Consider the following 19,334-nt stretch of genomic DNA (forward strand, 5'->3'; position numbering starts at 1 on the left):
AAAGATGGGGAGACATGTTGTGTACCACAAGGGGACCTAATTTTGAGTGAGAATGGTCTGTAATGTTTCATTGTATATATATATATATATATGTAAGTGTATATAGTTTTAAGGAGACATAGTTTTTAAGGGGGTTAATTTGGGCATGACATGGACGGCATAGAATAAGGGGTGGATAATGTCCTGGTTAGAACAGCTGGGACCGATTCATCACTGAATGGGTATAGCCCAAACTGTGTATTCTATAGCCCAAACTGTGTATTCTATAGCCCTCCATGCCATTTCCCAGAAACTGTTGTCAGTAGAGGCCTGCGGGGGGGGGGGGAATGTTCCTGAGCACCCTCATATCCTTTTATGGAATGAGCACCCTCATACCCTTTTATGGAATTCCCCGCTCTGAGGGGAGGACTGAACATTCCCACCTGAACTGGAGAGTATATAAACCTGGAGTTTCGGAACCTTGGGGACCACTCATGGGATCCAGAGGAGGACCGCAGCTCATTGCTCTCAACCTGCAACTCTTCACCACCCTTGGCCGGACTACAATTACCACTTTTGGTTGGACTGCAGCAGCTCTCCCACCAGCAGGTTTTTCCCCTCTCCCTTTGTTTTGGACTCAAGGGGGGGCCCAGGTAGCACCGCTTCGTTTGTGCCCTGGGGTGCTGGGTTGTACATTTGGGTTTTGTGGGTTATTGCCTGTTGCTTGTCTGTGTGGTCGTACTTATTGTATTATTTTATTAAATTGTTATTCTGACTTGTAATCTCTCTTTGAGTTGGCTTGGTTTCCTCTGCTGGTTAACTTTCAAACCAGCATAGAGCTCAACCAACTTGCGTATTTCAGCCCCCTTTAGGAGTAGAAGTATCTGATCAGAAAGTTATTGCAATGGGAACTAAGGAGAAATTTGAAGTTTTTGTGGCAACCTCTGTATTGATACGAGGGAATGGGAAGACAGACATTGAAAAGGGATTTATTAACAGTGCCCCAGGCTGGGACAAACTCATTGGGAAGAGACTTATGGGGCTATTGGGGATAGGACTAATACTTCAGGGAAAAGAACTTATACTTTTTGTATTAAGTGAGGGTTTAGATATAAATCCAGAGGTATGGGCCGAAGATGGGAATAGGGAGAGACTAAAAATAGAACCTTTTTCGGTAAAACTATATATGGAAGCTCCTGTTCGGATTAGACAGTACCCCATCTCCCTAGAAGAAAGAAAAGGATTATCCCAGATTATAAGGAAATTGATTCAGGATGGGCTGTTAGAAATTTGCATGTCCCCATATAACACTTCCAATCCTACCAACATAGAAAAGTGATGGGATACATTGATTAGTCCAAGACCTTCATGAGGTCAATAAGATAGTTTGGACAAGCTATTATACTCATGCAACAGTAGTATTGATTCATAATGCTTTGTATAAAGAGGTAAGGTACTCACATATGTATTAGTTAGGCGGGTTCATGTAAATTTTACTGTATATAAAAGCTGTAATACATGTTCAAGTCAGGAGGATGATTTATTGCAGCCTATGTAGTTAGAGGAAAAAAAGATAAATATGAGAAAAAGTCAAAGGGCAAGCAAATGTCACCACTTAGAGCTTCTGGAGAAGCCTATGTACTTTCAGGACTTCAGCATTAGTTTACAGAAACTAGTTTTTGTGTCATTATGCTTAGACGTACCTCTAAAACAGACAGGGTATAGTAGTACTCTGTTTATAGCAAAACTAAATTAATGTTAACATTAATTTTTTAGCTGATTCACCTTTGGTAGCTTTGACTTGTCATTGAAATTCTGTTTTCTACATGAAGAAGATTATCTTTAGCATTACTTCAAGCCAAACATATGCATGCATAAAGCTCAGTACTTCAAGTAAAGTGATACTTACAATATACAAGTAGTCCATCTTGGGGAAGATGCTGATGAGATTGTTGATGACAGTCAAGCCAGTAAATCAGTGGAGATCAGTAACTCTGTGTTACTGATACAGTCAGGTGTTGATTTGCAGCTCAGGGACAGCTGCCTGGAGAGAAGTTTAAGCCAAATATAGCCAGTCCAGATTTTGATTATGTAAGTGAACAGTAGGAAGAAAAAACTTTAAATGTTTGTGGTATTTATTATTCTTGCCTGTGGATACAGGAGAGCTTGAATAGGTACGTGAGAATCATTCTATCTATAAACCACTAACTGATTATATGAAAAATGTAGTCATTTCAGGTAGAATCCCCTTGCTCGACCTGCTGCCTACAATGCTTTGGATACATCCCAAGACATGATTGGCTTTCTGGGCTGCCAGTGGACATGGTTGGGTCCATGTTCAATTTTTCATCCACCAGGATGCCCTAGTCCTTCTCCACAAGGTTGCTCTGAATCCATTCATCCACCAGCCTCTATTGATACTGAGGATTGCCTGTTCCTGGGTGCAGAACCTTGTACTTGGCCTTGTTAAATTTTAGGAGGTTCTCATGGGTCCACCCCTCTAGCCTGTCAAGCTTTCTCTGAATAGAATCCCTTCCCTCAAGCCTTTCAGCTTTGTAGTATCTGCAAACTTGCCAAAAGAATCAGATACCATGAGAAAATGGTGATCAGAGTGCTTTTCCTATAGTAAATATGGATTAGGGATGTTGGTCACACATCCCACAGTTCTCTCCTTACTGAAAAACTTGTAAGATGGTAAAAATAATCATTGGAACAATTTACAAAGGGAGGGAGATGCTAATGCATTGCTGGATTTATTTTCTTTTTCAATCTGATTGATTGAGTCCAATCATAGTTAGAATTTTTCTGAAAGTGGCAACATAATTCAAAAAAGGAATTACTTCATATGATTGCTGCTCTAGATGATCACAGCAAATCTAAATTCCTAATGTCTGAATCTGTGATCATATTATTTATTATAACTGTCCTCATGAAACCAGAACATGATAAATTGAAGGCACAACTAACAACAATTCTTAGTTATGTAGTGGATAAAAATACCCTCTTGAGGTGGAAACAGATACCTTACTGCCACATTCAAATAGCTAGAAGCTTTAGCAGAAGGTGCTCCTGAGTTGTGCTTTGACAGGTCAGGGCACTGCTATCTGTTGTTCAGATTATTTATTGTACATATTGCATGGTTAGCAGCAGTGAATTTAGCTGTTCTGATACAAAGCCCTGTTGTAGCTTTTGTGAACCCTTAGGGGGAATCTGAATTAAACCATTGACCTGCAGCATGCAATGACTGAGTTATTCCAGTCTGTTAACTTAGCCAGAGGGCATGACTTAATCACCCTGCAGTGATTAAGACAGAATAGCTTATCTACCTAGTGAAAGACAGGAGACACTCAGCCTTTTTGGCTTTGAAGTTGATGAGATTTTTTTTTCTGATCTAATAATTGAAATTATTTTGCTTCTTATAAGTAGGTGATATTTTTCAAGATGGTTTCAGCCAAATTTGTTGAAGGGCTAGAGAATATTAAGTTCTTGAAGGATTTCTGAAAAATCATCATCTGGCTAGCCTGAAGTGTAGCATGCAGTTCTTGTCATCTCATCAACTGGAGAAAGCATGGGAGGGAGCGGTGGTAATATCTACACTCACTGATGTATGCATACTTCTCCACGATTTTCTTTTAAATCCATAAAGCCACCTTGCAAGTGCTACTGCAACATTCCAGCAGCAAGGTACCTGTGTCTCCAGGTGCGTGTGGACAGGATTTGTGTTAGCACTGAAAGAGACTATTTTGGATGGCGTTGGCTTTAGCTCTATAAAATACTTCACATCAGCAGTGATCTCTTAATTCACTCTTATTTTTCATTTTCAAAGCGTAATTCAACAGCTGGCAACGGACATCCTTAGAAGACGGCTTCCCCCTGGTCCCCGCCCCCCCACTCCCTGGGAAATATAATGTCAAATCAAGTTTGTTCTTGATAAATTTACCACTACATGCAAGGGAGATTGCAGTTCAATATTCAGTCTCACTCTTCAAGGGCGGTGTAGTAGAAACAGTTCTGGCTCCTCATCCTTTTCAGTAGTGATCGATTTCCTGGGAGCACTAACAAGCAGTCAAAATCTGAATCTCTGATAAACATCTTATTTTATTCCACTCTGTCTGGGTGTGTCTTCAGTTTTCCTTAGTGATTTCTAACACTCACTTGTAAAGCTAAAATTCCCTGTTGTACTTTCTTCAGCAAGAAAACTAGTTCCTGCCTTTCCTGGCTTCTGGCCTCTTGTTTCTGTTCCCAATATCAATTAACTGCTCCATCAGTTTTGTCAGTGCCGGTATTTGTGGCAGCATGCCACAAAACAGGTCACTGTAATGGGCAGGACTCCTTAAAAACAAGTGATTTTGCTTTGGGTACACTAAAATGTGCAAAAGAAGAAAACAAAATAAACAAAAATAGTTAAATATAGCCTGACCATAGTCAAGAAATGTTAAACATTTGTGCTTTTGTTCTAAGTGTGTGTTGCATAGAAAGTTTGCAGATCCATCTGTTGTTTTCTTTCTTTTCCTCATCTAGAATAAGGGGCTGCTGTATATACAATGTTTTAGTGGTATTATAGGAAATCCTACTACAACATGATAAAGAGAGTGTCTCGAGGGAGCATCATGTATAGAGGCTGAAGTATCTCTAAAGTGATTTGTGAGTCATTAGTGTGACATTTCTCCTGCTCTGTTGTGTTGAGTGATTTGGAGCACTCTCAAAGTCAGGCTTTCTTCATGCCTTCACTGAATTCCCACCAAACTTTCAGGGTGTGATTTCCTTGGCTTTTTGTCTGCTTCATTTCTTGACGTCTTGTTTTCCTGCCACCCACCAGAGGTCAGTGTAATGCCGAGAATGGAGAGGAATAAGGCCAGGACAATAATGCTGAGTTTCTGGTAGTTGCTAGGATTATAGGAATTAGTCGAGTGTAGCAGAGATCTGTCTAGCAGTGTACCTTATATTTTGTCAGTGCCAGCTGAATTAGGGAAAGGACTTGAAGCCAGTAATAGTTCAATATGAAGTCACCTGTAGATAGTGAGATTGTTAGAGGTTGACAAACCTCCAGCAGTATGAAGCTTGATATGGCTCTCAGAGGGTGTTAACATTAATTAGCAGCATTTCAGATATTCTAGAGAGCCAAAGAAATGGCCAAGTCTTGTCAAACTCTTGTCTCTATGGCTCCTTGTGCTAACACACGTATTTGCAGTTTGAATGAGAAAGTTGTTTACTCGATATTCAGTTTTTCACCATGTATTCAGTTGTATATACCATGTATTCAGTTGTATATTCTTGTATTAGGAGGCAAGATGAACAAGTTCTCAGAATTTGTGCCTTTATCATTTGACATGTTCTTATCAGTTTTAATTGTTTTCCATGGAAGACTTTCCTGAGTTTCAGGCTCTTTTTCCTTATTCTTACTACATTTTCCTGTGTTCATTAGGAAATAATCCCACCTATTTTGAGGTAGAATGCCTGGATATAGCATACAAAATTCCAGCTGAGTCTGCACTACTGGCTTCTACAGAAACACTGCATTATTTTTATTATTGTTCCAACTCTCATTCATTAACAGACTTCAGTGTTTCCATTCCATTTCTAACAGTACCTGTTCATTAAATAAAGGTTTTCACTGGACTACAGTGACACATGAATTTCCTTCAGAAATTATGATATTAATTGGAAAAATTTTAGGACATCTAGCATAAACTTTTTTTCTCCTTTGTTTTTTTTTTTTATTTGTCGTTACTGAATTTGTTTGCCATTGTATTTGCCTGTTCAGCTGACTCGTGCAGGCCCTTTGGAAGTTCCTTTCAGCTTTGCTGGTAGTCTCAACAACTATGTATGTTCAATTATAAAACCCAGTAAAATACTTGGTGCTTTAAGAATTCTGTTAAATGTGTAAGACTTTTTTTTTTCAGAAATTTGGGTAGCCACTGTGTATCATAGGTCTTTGTCTGGTGCATTGCACTTGGAGCTTGTTTCTTAGAGTGACCGTTTTTCCTGCCTGTTCTGTGATTTCTTTCCCTACTAGAAAGACAATAACCTAGGTTATCCTGGATGAAAAACATATTTTGAGCAAGTGTCTTGTCTCCCTGTGGTGTGAATTCAACAGTTGAGTCTTTATTTTGTGGTACTTCTGGGGCCAAATATTTGGTAGAAATAAGGACAAGAAACACTTAACCCAGGCTCACGCAAATCAGTAAACTAGATTTTCATGCTCTCTGAGCATCCCCAAAAGAGGACTCATTTAGTAATGTGTAGTGTAATCTGAGCACCAGTGACACATAACAGGCTGCTCTCTTAAATATACTTTTAGGAAAACAAATTTCCATTATTATATAAATAATTCTCACAATTAATGAAAAAGCCACGGAAAGTCAGTGTGGGAATTGCTTGGTGCAGAGATCTGCACAGCAGCATATATCTATTTACTCTTGAATTAAGAAGAAAACTTTAAACTGGTGCAGGAAAATGACACATTAGTCCTCGGCATAGCATCCACTGTTCTGCTGAGCAGTCTGATGTGAGCTGCGCAGCTGCTCTGTGGGGCTGGTAGATGAACCTGTCCCAGCTCCTGGTTGTGAGAATTTGTCATTTCTTAAGCCAAAGGATTCTCAGTTTTTGTGTAGGTGGACTGATTCTTTTCAGAGAAACATATTTTGTGTTGGCACCATCTTGCAGTGTATATGGTATACACGTCACACTTGTTTCTGATACATTCCAACATTCTAGAAATATCTTTTATTTTCAAAACATTAGTTAATGTAAACGTGCACCCACTCATTCTTACCATCATTGTTGTGGCTTTGAACTGTTTATTTGTTGTTGAAAAGCTCAGTCAAGGTGGGCACTGAGTAAACATGATAACTATTTGTTTCTCTAAACTACCACCCTGTGGTAGTGGTAGTGCTGGTAGTGTTTTTAGGGTGGTTTGTGAAAGTGGTGGCTTGTGAACTTCTTTTCATGGAGGTTCAGTCTCATTACTGAACCACTTTGCGTGGTTGTCAGGAGGAGAGTGTTCTGTTAATTTGACACTGGGCACATTTGAAGATGGCTTCTAGGTTTTGTTTCACTAATTTTTTCAGTTTCCTTGGAATAAGTTTCTTTTAGTCCTGTGGAAATGGGCAGGACAACAGTGAGAAAGATTACAGTAACTTTGCTTTTCTTCAGGGTGTGTTCTGTTCAAAGAGTCCCTTGAACAGATCTGACGCTCCCTACTTGTTCCTTCCCTGTTCTTTAATTTCAAGTGAAAAGCGGTGGAAGAGATCCCACATTTATCGTGCAGGAAAGGGCTTGTTTATTCTTGTCCAGATAATCAGGAGATGGTGTCTGGGTACTCAAATTACTGGTAGGTTTTCTTGGTAAATGTGTTCCATAACCACAACTCCTCTTTATAAGAATGGAGCACAACGTTGTGTTGCAGAGCGATGCACCCGTTTTCTACCTTCTGGTTCTATATAGGTTTGAGAAGTTGTAACAATTTCCTCCACACTGACTGTGTTGCCAGCATTTCTTATTCTGAAAAGGGTGCTGGCATGTCATTACTGTAAAAGCTGCTGCCTACGTACAAATGAGGTGCCTTGAAAATCACCATGTTTCTGTTTCTTCCCCCTGGGAAGCAGGGGAACTGGAAGCACAGAAATGTGCTGACAAACACACAAAGTTTCCAGTGAGAGGAGTATTTAAAAATGGCCAGCTCAGAAAACAACTGACACCTTTCACCTTGCCTTTTCTGTACTGTTCTGACAGTTCTGTTCTGTGTCCTGGTTAGAAGTTCCTAGTCCTGATGTGCTTAGGAGCTCTCTAATTTGGACTAACAAGGAAAGAAGTAGTGCCTTTTTAAATCCAGGATATTTCAACACATACCTATGTCCCTTCCAACTCAGAATATTCTGTGATTCTATTTCAAGTGAATGTTTGCTTGACGACCAGTTTTTTTAGTCAGTGAGCAGTGTTGTTTTACCTAATGGTAGCAGTGAGCCTTACTTACCCCTAGCCAGAGAAAGTAGTTATGCGTATAGTACAGTACTCTTCTGCTTATATGGTAGACCTGATGCTTCCTAGAAATCTGAAAAGAATCAGTGACAATTGTTGAGGGATCCTGTGAAAGGAGGCAGTTAGGTGCAAACTGAAGATGGCATGATAATTCATGCTTCTTGTGACCTGCTTCCATAGAGCCCTCAGGAAAGAGGGCAGGCTGGAGAAATTGCCTTGGTTTGCAGCAAGGAGCCCACAGAACTGGAAATCAATTCAATACATACATTTTTCTACCTTCTTTCTCCCTTTCCTTCTTCTGCCATACACCTCTATCGTATTATTTGATGACCCTTGATCTTCTGCTTGATTCAGTATATTCTAATATATTCTTTCTGAGTAGGATGTGAAATTCCAGGAGATTTTTCTTTTTAAATGACATTACTGTGGGATTCAGAGAAGGAATATTCAGTTGTGAGACTGTGCAGTAGTTGAGAAATAATGCTATCTCTGGTGGTAATATCAGAATTAACTTTATTTTATACTAAATATGCTCATTAACCCTCACCATTATAGTTCCACTGGAAAAATGTGTTGGCTTTACATAGGCTAAGATAATCAGAGCTTTTCTTTCATTCTGTGATTGCACATCCTCTTTAATTAGCAAATTGCAGACTAGAAGATCGTTTCAGGCTGCAACAAGAAAAATGTCAGTATTAACCGACAATATTTGTCCCATTCACTAACAGCAACTATGAACTATGAATTATAAATGATAAATTATACGCTGTGGTATTCATTTGTATTGCAACACAAATAAGTTTTCAATTCTTGCCCCGTACACATTAAAACCTACATAGAATCACAGAATCATAGAATCATAGAATCATAGAATCAGCTGGGTTGGAAGGGACCTTCGAGATCATCAAGTCCAACCCTTGATCCACTACTGCTGCGGTTACTAGACCATGGCACTAAGTGCCACATCCAGTCTCACCTTAAACACCTCCAGGGACGGAGAATCCACTACTTCCCTGGGCAGCCCATTCCAATTTCCAACCACCCTCTCTGTAAAGAAATTCCACCCTCTCTGTAAAGAAATTACATAGCTTCATTCACCATGAAAACAGGAAACAAGTTTTCAGTTCTCCTTGAGAAGTCTTGGCTTTACCTTGATCTAAAGCAGCTGCTGGTCACAGGTGTCCATTCTTTAGAAGTTTGTGTTCAGGGACCATTGAGGATGTACCCAGCTTCAGTTGCAGCCATGCACATTGTTTGCATAAAAGGCAGAGCCAACTGAGGCACTAGATCCCTCAAATCCCCATGCCTCCTTGCAGACATGCCTCCTAGCTGGGCTAAATACAATGCCAAAAACTCTGGAAAGGGAAGGGTAAGACTTTTGTTATAGCCTTCCTATTGACCATTGTAAGTAGTATTGCTCAAAGTACTGTTGGTTTTTTTTTCTGGTGCTCATTCTGAAATAATTAACTCTCCCTTTGCAGGGTAGAGAGAGAGAGGCTTCAAAGCCAGGGGCAATGTGACATCATTATAGTACTCTCAGCATTGTGAAGACTATATTCCTGTGTGGATCTGATCCCAAGTCAGCGAAGTCCTGATTCTACATTGCGACACACTAAGACCTGTGCATGTGACTCAGTATGGGCATCAAGCTGGAAGTCTTTTAGAGCATCCTGATATCCATATGAAACCAGTTTTCAAACATAGGTGTCACTATTTCACTGTACTTGTTGGCCTATTTATCACTATGTCGTGCTGGCTTTGCTTACCAATATGTACTTGCTGTTTCACTCAGACTTTCCAATGGAAGACTCTGCTGTTACCTGGTCAGGTTCAAATTTGTCATTTAAATGTCTGGAATAAATGCAGATTTCCAAATCTGACATGTAATTCCCTACTGTTGTTGTATTAACCACCTCAGCTAATTACAACCTGGAATATATGCAGCTGCTCTGGAAGTTTGCCTCTAGACTGGCAACCAGATAGTATTTTGTCCAAAACTGCATTTTATTAAAACTTAAAAACTCTGCTCTGTGTCAGGAAATGACTACAGGAAAGGCTTTCGTTTCTCAACAGATCTGCTTACTAGATTCAGGAGAATAAACAAGCATCAACCAGCTTTTCCTCCTGTTAAGCTTTGAGTCCACTTATCTGAAAGGAATACAGCAAGTCTTCTTTTGTACATTTTTCATGGAGTTGCTTACTGAATGCCAAATTTTGTAAGTCCTTCGAAAACAATGGGTTTCCCTGTTCCTACTCAATGTTTGTTCTCACACCATATGCAAACAGGAATTAAGTTAGCTTGCCTTTCAAATCCCGTGCTAAGTTTGGGCCTGTCAGAAATTACTTCATTTTAATGCAGACATACTGATATGAAGGTTCCAGGAGAATAATAAATACAGAATGCCCAAAAGACCTGCCTGAGAAACATAGGTTAAAAAAAAAGTTTATTGTTTTAATATGGAGTTACAGAAGATAAATTGGAATATCTTAGTTACAATTGATACACTTCAGGGATGAATGCTTTTATCAGCCACAGATACCAATTGTGCTTCTTTGTGACATGTTTGGACAGCACATTTTGCCTTAGTGTACTGCTCAGATTTCCACTGCTATAGACAGTCTGTCATCCTGGCAGTTGTGAACTCACAGTCTTCTTTTTTCCTGCCACCAAAGTTTGGCACACGAGTCACTAGGTGTTGTGTGAAAGAAGCATATGGTATCGCCGTGACTGAGGAGGGATTCCTTGTGGAACTACAAATCCTGGAAGTATTACATCAGCTGGAAGCTTTTCTTTTTTTTTAATAATTGTTATTTTTGCTTTATTATAAGGGACATGTTGGTCTGTAAGCAGGCACCCTGCCACTCTAACAGATGGACCAGGAGAATAGATCTGTACAGCACTCAAATGTGGGATGGTCTGATTCTCAGAAAGCTGTCACTGTAACTTTTCATAGGGAACTTCCCTGGCATATGGCTATAAGGGAGATGGTACATTATTGCCCAATTACTTAAAACCCAAGCTATCAAAGGCAGTGACCAGTAAAGTTGCTGGGTTTTTCTCTCTGGTGAATAGGAGATAGAATGCTTGGAGTTAACAAAAAAAATCTTTGGGTTTCTGTGTTTATGTGAGGGAGAGATTGCCACGGAAAGCTAAAGATGAGTAGTGTGCCATGATTGAATTGTAGCTGAGTAGCTTAAAAGAAGGATAGATTTACTTCATCAGCACTGTTTTTTCATTTTTGTTTAGCATTTAAAGATGCTCCTAAGGACCAACAAGGCTTGAAAGCTCTATGTAGTGCACTAATATGTGGCAAATAATACTTGGTAGTCCCATATCCCATGAAGTGTTTACAACCCAGAAGCAGACAATAGATAAGTGGTACTGGAGCAATCAAGCAGCTGGAACACAGACATAGTTAACACAGAGACTGGATGTTACAGTGTATATAGTAGCACATTTTCTTTTTTCTTGGCTAGTATTAGAGATTTTACATTTAACATGAAGTTTTTGTACAACTTTTCTCTTAAATCTTAGAATGAAGTATACACTCCTACAGATCTGATGAGAACCAGTGACTCTGTAGAAACAAAAGTTTTCACTGAAAAAAAGTCCAACAGACAACTCAAGTGTTAGATGCTCTGTTCTGGGGCCCATTAACCAGCCAGCAGTCACATATACAGTTGGATATTAGCAGCTGCATGTTCTACTTCTTGCCTTTGGAAGAGTGTTGTCAGAGGGTTGAGAGCAAAGGACTCCACACCATAGGAAACCTTCTTATTAGTTCTACTACCAACAGAACACCCTGTAATACTTACACTTTTAGATGATGAGAAAATCAATATTTTCAAAATATTGAAAATATAAATTGATCCAATGTGAAATGTAAAATAGGATCCTTCTTCAGGACTGCTGATCTGGCCAGATCTATTTAGGGAACATTAGAGAATATTAAAACAGAACAATTAATAATAATTGATCAGAACCAACTAGAACATCCTAAAATGTTGGTAGGGGGATAGGAGGTTGAGTCTAACTCTTGACTTTCTACTTTCATGCATGGTAGAGAGGAATGTATGACCTTCACTCAAGCAGACACCTGCAAGGTATTGTTAAATTGGGCCATTAAAAGTTACGTAGTTTTAGCAATGTGCAGCACTGCAGAAGCTGCACAAGTGTTTATTTGTGGGAACAGATTGTACAGAACCCTACACAGTTGCAGTCACCTGTAGAAAGCCTCCTTGGGTCACCTGCAGGAAACCCTCAGACAGCAGGGCAGAGATGCCATTGCCCAGTGCACACAGACCCAAAACTGAGTATCAGATAATTCACTTGCTTTTGAAAAGGAAGAATCAGGGGGTGTGTGTATGTGAGCCCTATTAATTGACAAGCTTTGATGCTGAAGCCTAGCCAGACATGTTCTCTGGCACAGCCTAATGATCATTCTGGATGCTTCTCCAAATCCTAACTTGCTTATGGACATACTCTCCTATTTTTGGATCTAATCTCCTTTTTCATTCTTTATAGACAAACCAAGTATCATTCATGGTACAAATTCCAATTGCTTATTAAATCTAGACGGGTTTTTTGGAATATCTCTGTCCATTACCTCTTCATTTTCAGTAGTGCTCAGAAGAGCTGTACTGCCTAAGATGTGAACAAAATCCTTAAAAATTTCACTTCCAGCACCAAGAACCTGTTTTCTAAAAACCTGAAGAGCTAGTGAAAACAATGTTATCGGGTTACCTGCATTCCTGCAGAGTAATGGTGCCATTCATTTTCTGCTTTAAGGTTAAGTACAAATAACTATCTGGGCCTAAGAAAGGAGGTGATTTGAAAATAAAGAGAAGTGGGATACAATTAAATCTAAATGTTAAAGGTAATCTGAAAACATGTCAACATAGTTTTTCGTTCTTTACATTGCTATTACATAGTTGTTTAAAAAAATTAAAGTAAAAGCAGGTTCCAATTTGCTTGGGAGTAAAAAGCATTTAGATAAAAGACAAGTTTGTTACTGAAGGGAAAATTAAATACTCTAATGTGGATTTTTAAGTAGAGTAGAGTAGCTTCTAAAGAAGCAATATAAGGCATGTGACTGGGAGACTCGTTGCACAATGCAGAAAACCAAAGTGTTTTCTGACCTTCTCCAGAAAAATGCACTTGAAAGCCGACTGGACCAGGACATAATATTTTTATTAGTTCTTGGGCATTTTTTTTTTTTTTTTTTTTTTTTGTTAAAAAAGGGTCAGAGAAAGCACTGTTTCTAGTCAAGGAGTCCTTATGAAATTATGTCACTTTGCCCCTGGAAAAATGCTATGGAATTCAGATTCAAAGCTGCAGATTTGCACAAATGTAAGGGAGTTCAGAAACTGGGCATTTGTCTATTATCATTATCTGATCTTAGAAAGATAAACAGTTATGTTAAATAGAGGCCACATCAGATCAGGATTGTAGAAAGCTTAATTTATTCAGCTCAAAGAGCAAGGACTAGCCACTTAAAAGGCCATGTGATTTAGGTGACTCATGATTGGCAGCAACATAGACCGGAATGGAAAATCATTTTGATTTGTAATACTAAACAGAAGCCCACATATATCATGAATAAGATGGAGGATGGGTGTATATGGAGGACTAAAGTATGCAGGTTCAAGTGAATTGAAAATTCAGACTCATTTTTTTCTTTGCTTTAAAATTGTGTCCTTGCATGTGCCTTTTTATGCAAAGTCATTCCATCATAGTGTGTTTTGACTTAAGTGAAGGATTACACAACTTCACAAATGGACCCATGCTATAAGAAGTAGATGGAAAAGACAAAACTTCATGAACTTCATTTTACTGGACAAGTACCTTCTTGGTCATATACACTAACAGATGGTGGAGATGCTGAAGATCATATGGAGGTCTTGATACAACCTCGGGCAGGTTCATAGTGTGGAGGAGTAATGGATTTTTTCCCCTAAGTGATGGAATCCTTAGAAATTGTGATTCTTCCCCTTTTTTGCAGGAGTTCTTATTACAGGAAGACTGCTGCAAGGCATTCTGGAACCTGTAGTTCTTGGTACTCTGTTGGACATGCTCATTGAGGTGCTCTAATGTCATTGGTTGAGAGGTCACGTGATCTGTGTATTTCAGCTGCTGTCCGTTCTTAATAAACTGATTCGGTTATTGCACTCATGTAGTAACTGGGTTCGTGCCCATACAAGTGCTACACTTTTTTGGTTTTATCTCTGTGCCAATACCAGCAGCTTTGAATATATTTTTAAAGTAGCTTGTGAAGTGGTTTGGTTTTGTTTTGTTTTAATATAAAACTTCTTCTATCTAGCCGGAAGAAAATGAAATTAAAGATGTGCAGAGCCAGACCTTATCACATTCATGCTGAAGGCAGCCTCTATTTAGGCAGGATTTCCCAGCAGTAATGATGCCAAGGCTTTCTGACTATAATTTGCTACAGTTCACTATGGTTGAGGGAATTATTTTCGCAAAATGAGGCTGGTGGAACACTGGCTTTTCACTGAAGTTTGGTTGTTTATGTGCTTTGCTGTACAGATAACAGAACAAAATCCAGCCTTTTTTGTTTTTAAAGATAGTCACTATGTGTTTATCTCATTAAAATCTTGACAGAAAAGGTCACTTGTAGGAACTAGGTTTGGCTCTATGGCAAAAGATGGTACACACACGTAATGAACATTACAAATATTCTCTGGATTTTTAATATTGGTAAGCAGACTTCGAACATTTTTTAAATAAAAATGTTCAATAAAATACAAATGGACCATTTCATTGTGGAAAAGAGACTATACTTCTGTCATGCTTTGTATGATGCCTCAATACTGAGATGTTTTTCAGGTAAAACCTAAATAGAGACTCACTCATGCTGCATTCCATCTGGTTACATGTAAATTTATATGAATGCAGGATTATTAATCTGATAAATAGGATAACCCCCTACAATTTATCTGGTGACCTTGTTCATGAGAATGTGCAGTTCCTATTAATTTATCACCTATGAGATTTATTGCAAATTTTGAAACCTCTAAACACAACAAATGATTAGAGGAAACAGAGAACATGACAAAAAAAATGTTTTCTTCACTTTCCTGAAGTATAGCTATGTAGTCTTTTTTTTCTTTTTTTCTCAAAAATAATCTTTATTCATGAGCCATTATTAATATAATTTAATGCAGTATTTGTTCTAGCTTTGGATTTTTCAAGCAAAAAATTGCCTTAAAACTGCAATGTTTAGTACATTTGAAGATTGTAATGTTTTAAAAGACTTAAAACATCAAATCCTTAATTATTTTCTTTTTGGAAAAGGTAGCTTATACGATTTATTGGTGGCTTTATAATTTCTCTGTAGCACAGTAATTTAAATACAAGATATGTAGACAGAATGCTGCAAGAGAAAAAATTGCAGATGCTATAGAGCATTGCCATATTTTAGTGTTTGCAAATCCTGTTTTTATACATGTGGTGTGTGTACTGCACGGTAGCGACATGACACGATGGGTAATTACATAACATCTCATTATTTAGTAGTATCCCTAATATTCCCCCTCCCTCCACCAAATTACTTGTAGTATAACTGTATATATGATAGAAGTGACAACTGGACTTGCCTTTAAAATATTAGGATTGGCTATTCAGGACTCAACTGTACTCCATGTTTTCTTCATTGTTTCCTAGTGTTGAGATCAGTCAACACAGTTCTGAATTGGGATTTCATCTAACTCTTGTGACTTTGACTCATGTTAGTGATTCAGCCATTCTAAATACCACTTGAGAAAGCCTGTGTACAGACTATTAAGGAAAGTCCTTTTGTGGTACAAATGTGATGTGACAATCTTAGTTTTTTTTATCTTCAGAATTAGATTCTAGTGTCTTAACCTCTTCAGGAGAAGGACAAAAGATAACAACAGAAGCTGGTTAAGAGTGCTTAAAAAGTGTTCTTTCACAAGTAAGTGAAAGGCAGTGGTCAGATGAATTCCTCAGGCAAACACTCTAAAACACTTGAAATCAGCATTTCTCTGCAACAGATTGAAGTAGTGCTCGATTACAGTATTTCGTGAGTAAATGTTTATTAGCACAAGGTGACAGAAAAGAGATTCCCTGTGTAGATAAAGACAGCTGAGTAACAGGGCTAAGCACAAGACCTTAGTCACAGAGGAAAATGTTACTGACAAAGAGAGGCCAGAAATAATTGCACGTGAACTGTATTTTCAGTGAACTTGGTGGGAGGAGAAGTCTCAGTGCAGTCAGTGGGAGATGTGAAGTGATGCTCCATGGCAGTCAACAGAGTACTTTCCTGGGTAGGGCTGCCAGTGGTTTTTACCTTTCAGGTCCTCTAAAAAGCACTCTGGTAGATATGCCTTTTATTCTTAACCTTAACCTGTTGAGACTAGGCCTGATTGTCACAGGTAGAAACAGTGCATGAATCCTCAGATTGGGAACCACTGACCACAGCCAATTTTTTAAAACATAAACTCAGTAAACCCAGCTGAGCAGCTATGTTCCTGGGGGTTAATGTAGCGGATGCTTAAATGTGCACTTCTCTACAGCTTTCTCCTGGTGTATCTCATGCTGAGCTTCTAAAAATGGAGACAATAAGAACACATACCTGAAGCTGAAATATTGGCTGTGAGTACATTTCTGTGGATAGACACAAAAAGTGAATATATTTCCCTCTGATTACACTTAAAGTTGCCTGGAACTGGACCAGCTTTGGCCTGTAGATCATATGGCTTCACTACTATGACTCTGAGACTGAGTTAATAAGGTGTGCTGAGCAAGCTCCTGTGTCTCTGCACCTGTCTCCAGAGCTACTTGAGGAAACACAAAAAGAGATGTACCCTTTGAGAAAACCTGAATACTTCTTTTGTGATAATTGCAAATGCTTTCTTTTACTGCTCTGTTAATTCTATGGAGGTTTTTGAATTGATGAACTCGGAGAATGGAACTTGTATACAAAGCTGAAAAAGAAAGTCCTGAAAAAGAAGTCCAGCTCATTTATTTATAGGGTAAAACTCCTTGCCTGATGCTGTATCAACTTCATTTCTTTTAATCCTATTATTCTCAAAAGCTTGGCTATTTTGGGACACAAAAATATCAAAGACCCACAAACCATACTTTTATTTAAACTAGTTTCCATGTGATGATACCTCAGTCAGTGGAAGGATAATAAAGGCACTTTACCATAAGCTTTTTCATGCTCATTTAACACACAGGTCACATGAGAATGTTGCACTTTCTACTGCTAGTCATTCATATACTGATACTTTGAAATTAATAGTTTAGTTCCTGTGCAGTTTTCATGATTGAACTCACTAAATATGGAGATACGTCAAATTGCAAGCAAAACTTGTTCATATTTGAAATAAATTTGACTAGCCTTATTTACAGTAATTAAATATTTTGTAAGCATAGGCTTTCAGTATTTGCCACTATTGCTAGCAGTCAGGATTTTAAATTGAAATAATTACTGTTGCATCACGAGTGTAGTGTCTTTTGTAGTGCACACTGATGTCCTTTACAAAATGAATGTAATAAGCTTGAATTTTCTGTTCTCTTTAGTAAGAAGCTTGCTTGATAAACTCAAATAAAATGTAGAGTACATCTGAATCATACGTTGGTACTACTTCAAACCTGCTATTCATGAGTAAAGAAAAGTTGTCATGGAAACTTGAGCTGAAAGATGCAAGACAATAATTTTATTCAAATCCTTTATTCAATGAATTTGTTCTCTTTTTGTTTAATTAGGTATGAATTATTTGTGGTTTCCTTGTATTTTTCTGTTAGTTGAAATAAGTTGCTAAGCAATTTCTAATAATGTAATTTCTGAGTATTACTTCGCATGTATTTAATATGTGACATTTAAAAGGTTTATTGGTTTTGATTGAAAAGTGTGTGTTGCTTTTCCCTGTACATCAGGTATGTTTCTCTGCCCTTAAAAAAATATTCCTTTTTCTTGAGTTCATGTTTTTGATCTGAATATTTTTAATTTTTGGATATCCACTTAACAGGCCATCTTCTGGGAGACATTCCTGTCTGTCCACCTATTTATTATAATATTTGTTAAATATAAGAAGACAAAAGGGATTGAATTTATTACTTGAGCATACTGGAATAGAGTTTCTTGTAGAACTTTCTCCCAAGCTGATTGATTAATTAGGAAGCAATTTATTTAACAATATATGACCAGAGTGCTTCAAAGAGGATCTACTGAGTGAAATACATTTCTGTCATGAGCAGAACATTATACATTTGGGAACAGTCGTTAAGTTAAAATTAGTTGTTTCCCTAGGCTTTTTAGGAATTGTAAGCAATTTTTGCAGTATATTTTGTCACTTTTTTAGATAGAAAATGTAAAAATTGTTCTGGTATATGAGCAAGCAGGTATGTAATGGCTGCCTCTATAAAAGCTGAAACTGACATACAGCCAGGTATTTTTTTGTGAGTTGATCAAACGCAAGATTTTCAGTCTGTTTGGCTTTGTAGTCTGTTTTCATCATGACCATAGTAATTTGCTTAATATTATATTTAAAAATGTTAGGATTTTTTTTTCCTAATTGTTAGTGAGTGTTAAATAGACTGGACTGACATCCATGGAAACTAAATTTGTCTGTGAATTCACAGTTTTTATCTAGGCTGTAGAGTTAATCTGAGTGAATTTCTTCTAACAAAACTGTTCTCATTGGCAAGTTACATTTAAGAGTGGAAAATGCCTGTTTCTGCTCCACAGGGCTCTGCAGATGCTTCTATACTCTGATTTTTTATGCAACTTTGTGCTCATTTACCCCCGTAGTCAGGCTGCTTCACCCCTGCCCCGCAGCTATATCTGTTATTGTAATTTACATGAATTTTTGATATGTTTTTCCACTAGGGTTGTTCCCTGAGCGTTGACACTGAGCATACCCACCCATTGGTGTTAAGTAGGGTGTAAATTAGTTCTGCTGTGAAGAAGTGTGGCTAGCACAGTAGCTGGGTTGTTCTGGCCAGCGGTAGCCTGACTGACTTCTCAGCAGTTTCAAACTCCTGGGAGATGGGTTGGTTTTCTGTAGTTTTCATTCCTGTATAGAGTATTTTGGAAAAGGGACTGAGGTCAAGCAGAAAGATTTTGCCGGTATACTTTACATGAGTTTGGCTGAGCGAACAGCTTTTCCCGGTAGAGCTGCAATGCGACTTTACTAATGTATACCAGCAAAAGCCTTGGTTGTTTTTTTTTTTTTTTTTTTTTTTTTTTTGGTTTGGTTTGGTTTGGTTTGGTTTGGGTTTTTTTTGTTTGTTTGTTTTTTTCTCAAGGTCATTAACTTGACACTGACCAGCATTTCTAGACATGTGGTTGCAGTGTGATAACAGTGCAGGACTTGAAAAGTTAAGCTTC

General features: G+C 38.2%; 1 long non-coding RNA gene across 1 annotated transcript; it reads left to right on the top strand.

Moving 5' to 3' along the window:
* Nucleotides 1-3,581: 3,581 nt before the first annotated feature.
* Nucleotides 3,582-9,846, top strand: LOC116780370. The gene is made up of 2 exons (XR_004354443.1): nt 3,582-3,679; nt 9,441-9,846. It is a non-coding gene; the product is annotated as an uncharacterized LOC116780370 (long non-coding RNA).
* Nucleotides 9,847-19,334: the final 9,488 nt, after the last annotated feature.

Source organism: Chiroxiphia lanceolata, chromosome Z (assembly GCF_009829145.1).
Source record: "Chiroxiphia lanceolata isolate bChiLan1 chromosome Z, bChiLan1.pri, whole genome shotgun sequence".
Lineage (NCBI taxonomy): Eukaryota > Metazoa > Chordata > Aves > Passeriformes > Pipridae > Chiroxiphia > Chiroxiphia lanceolata.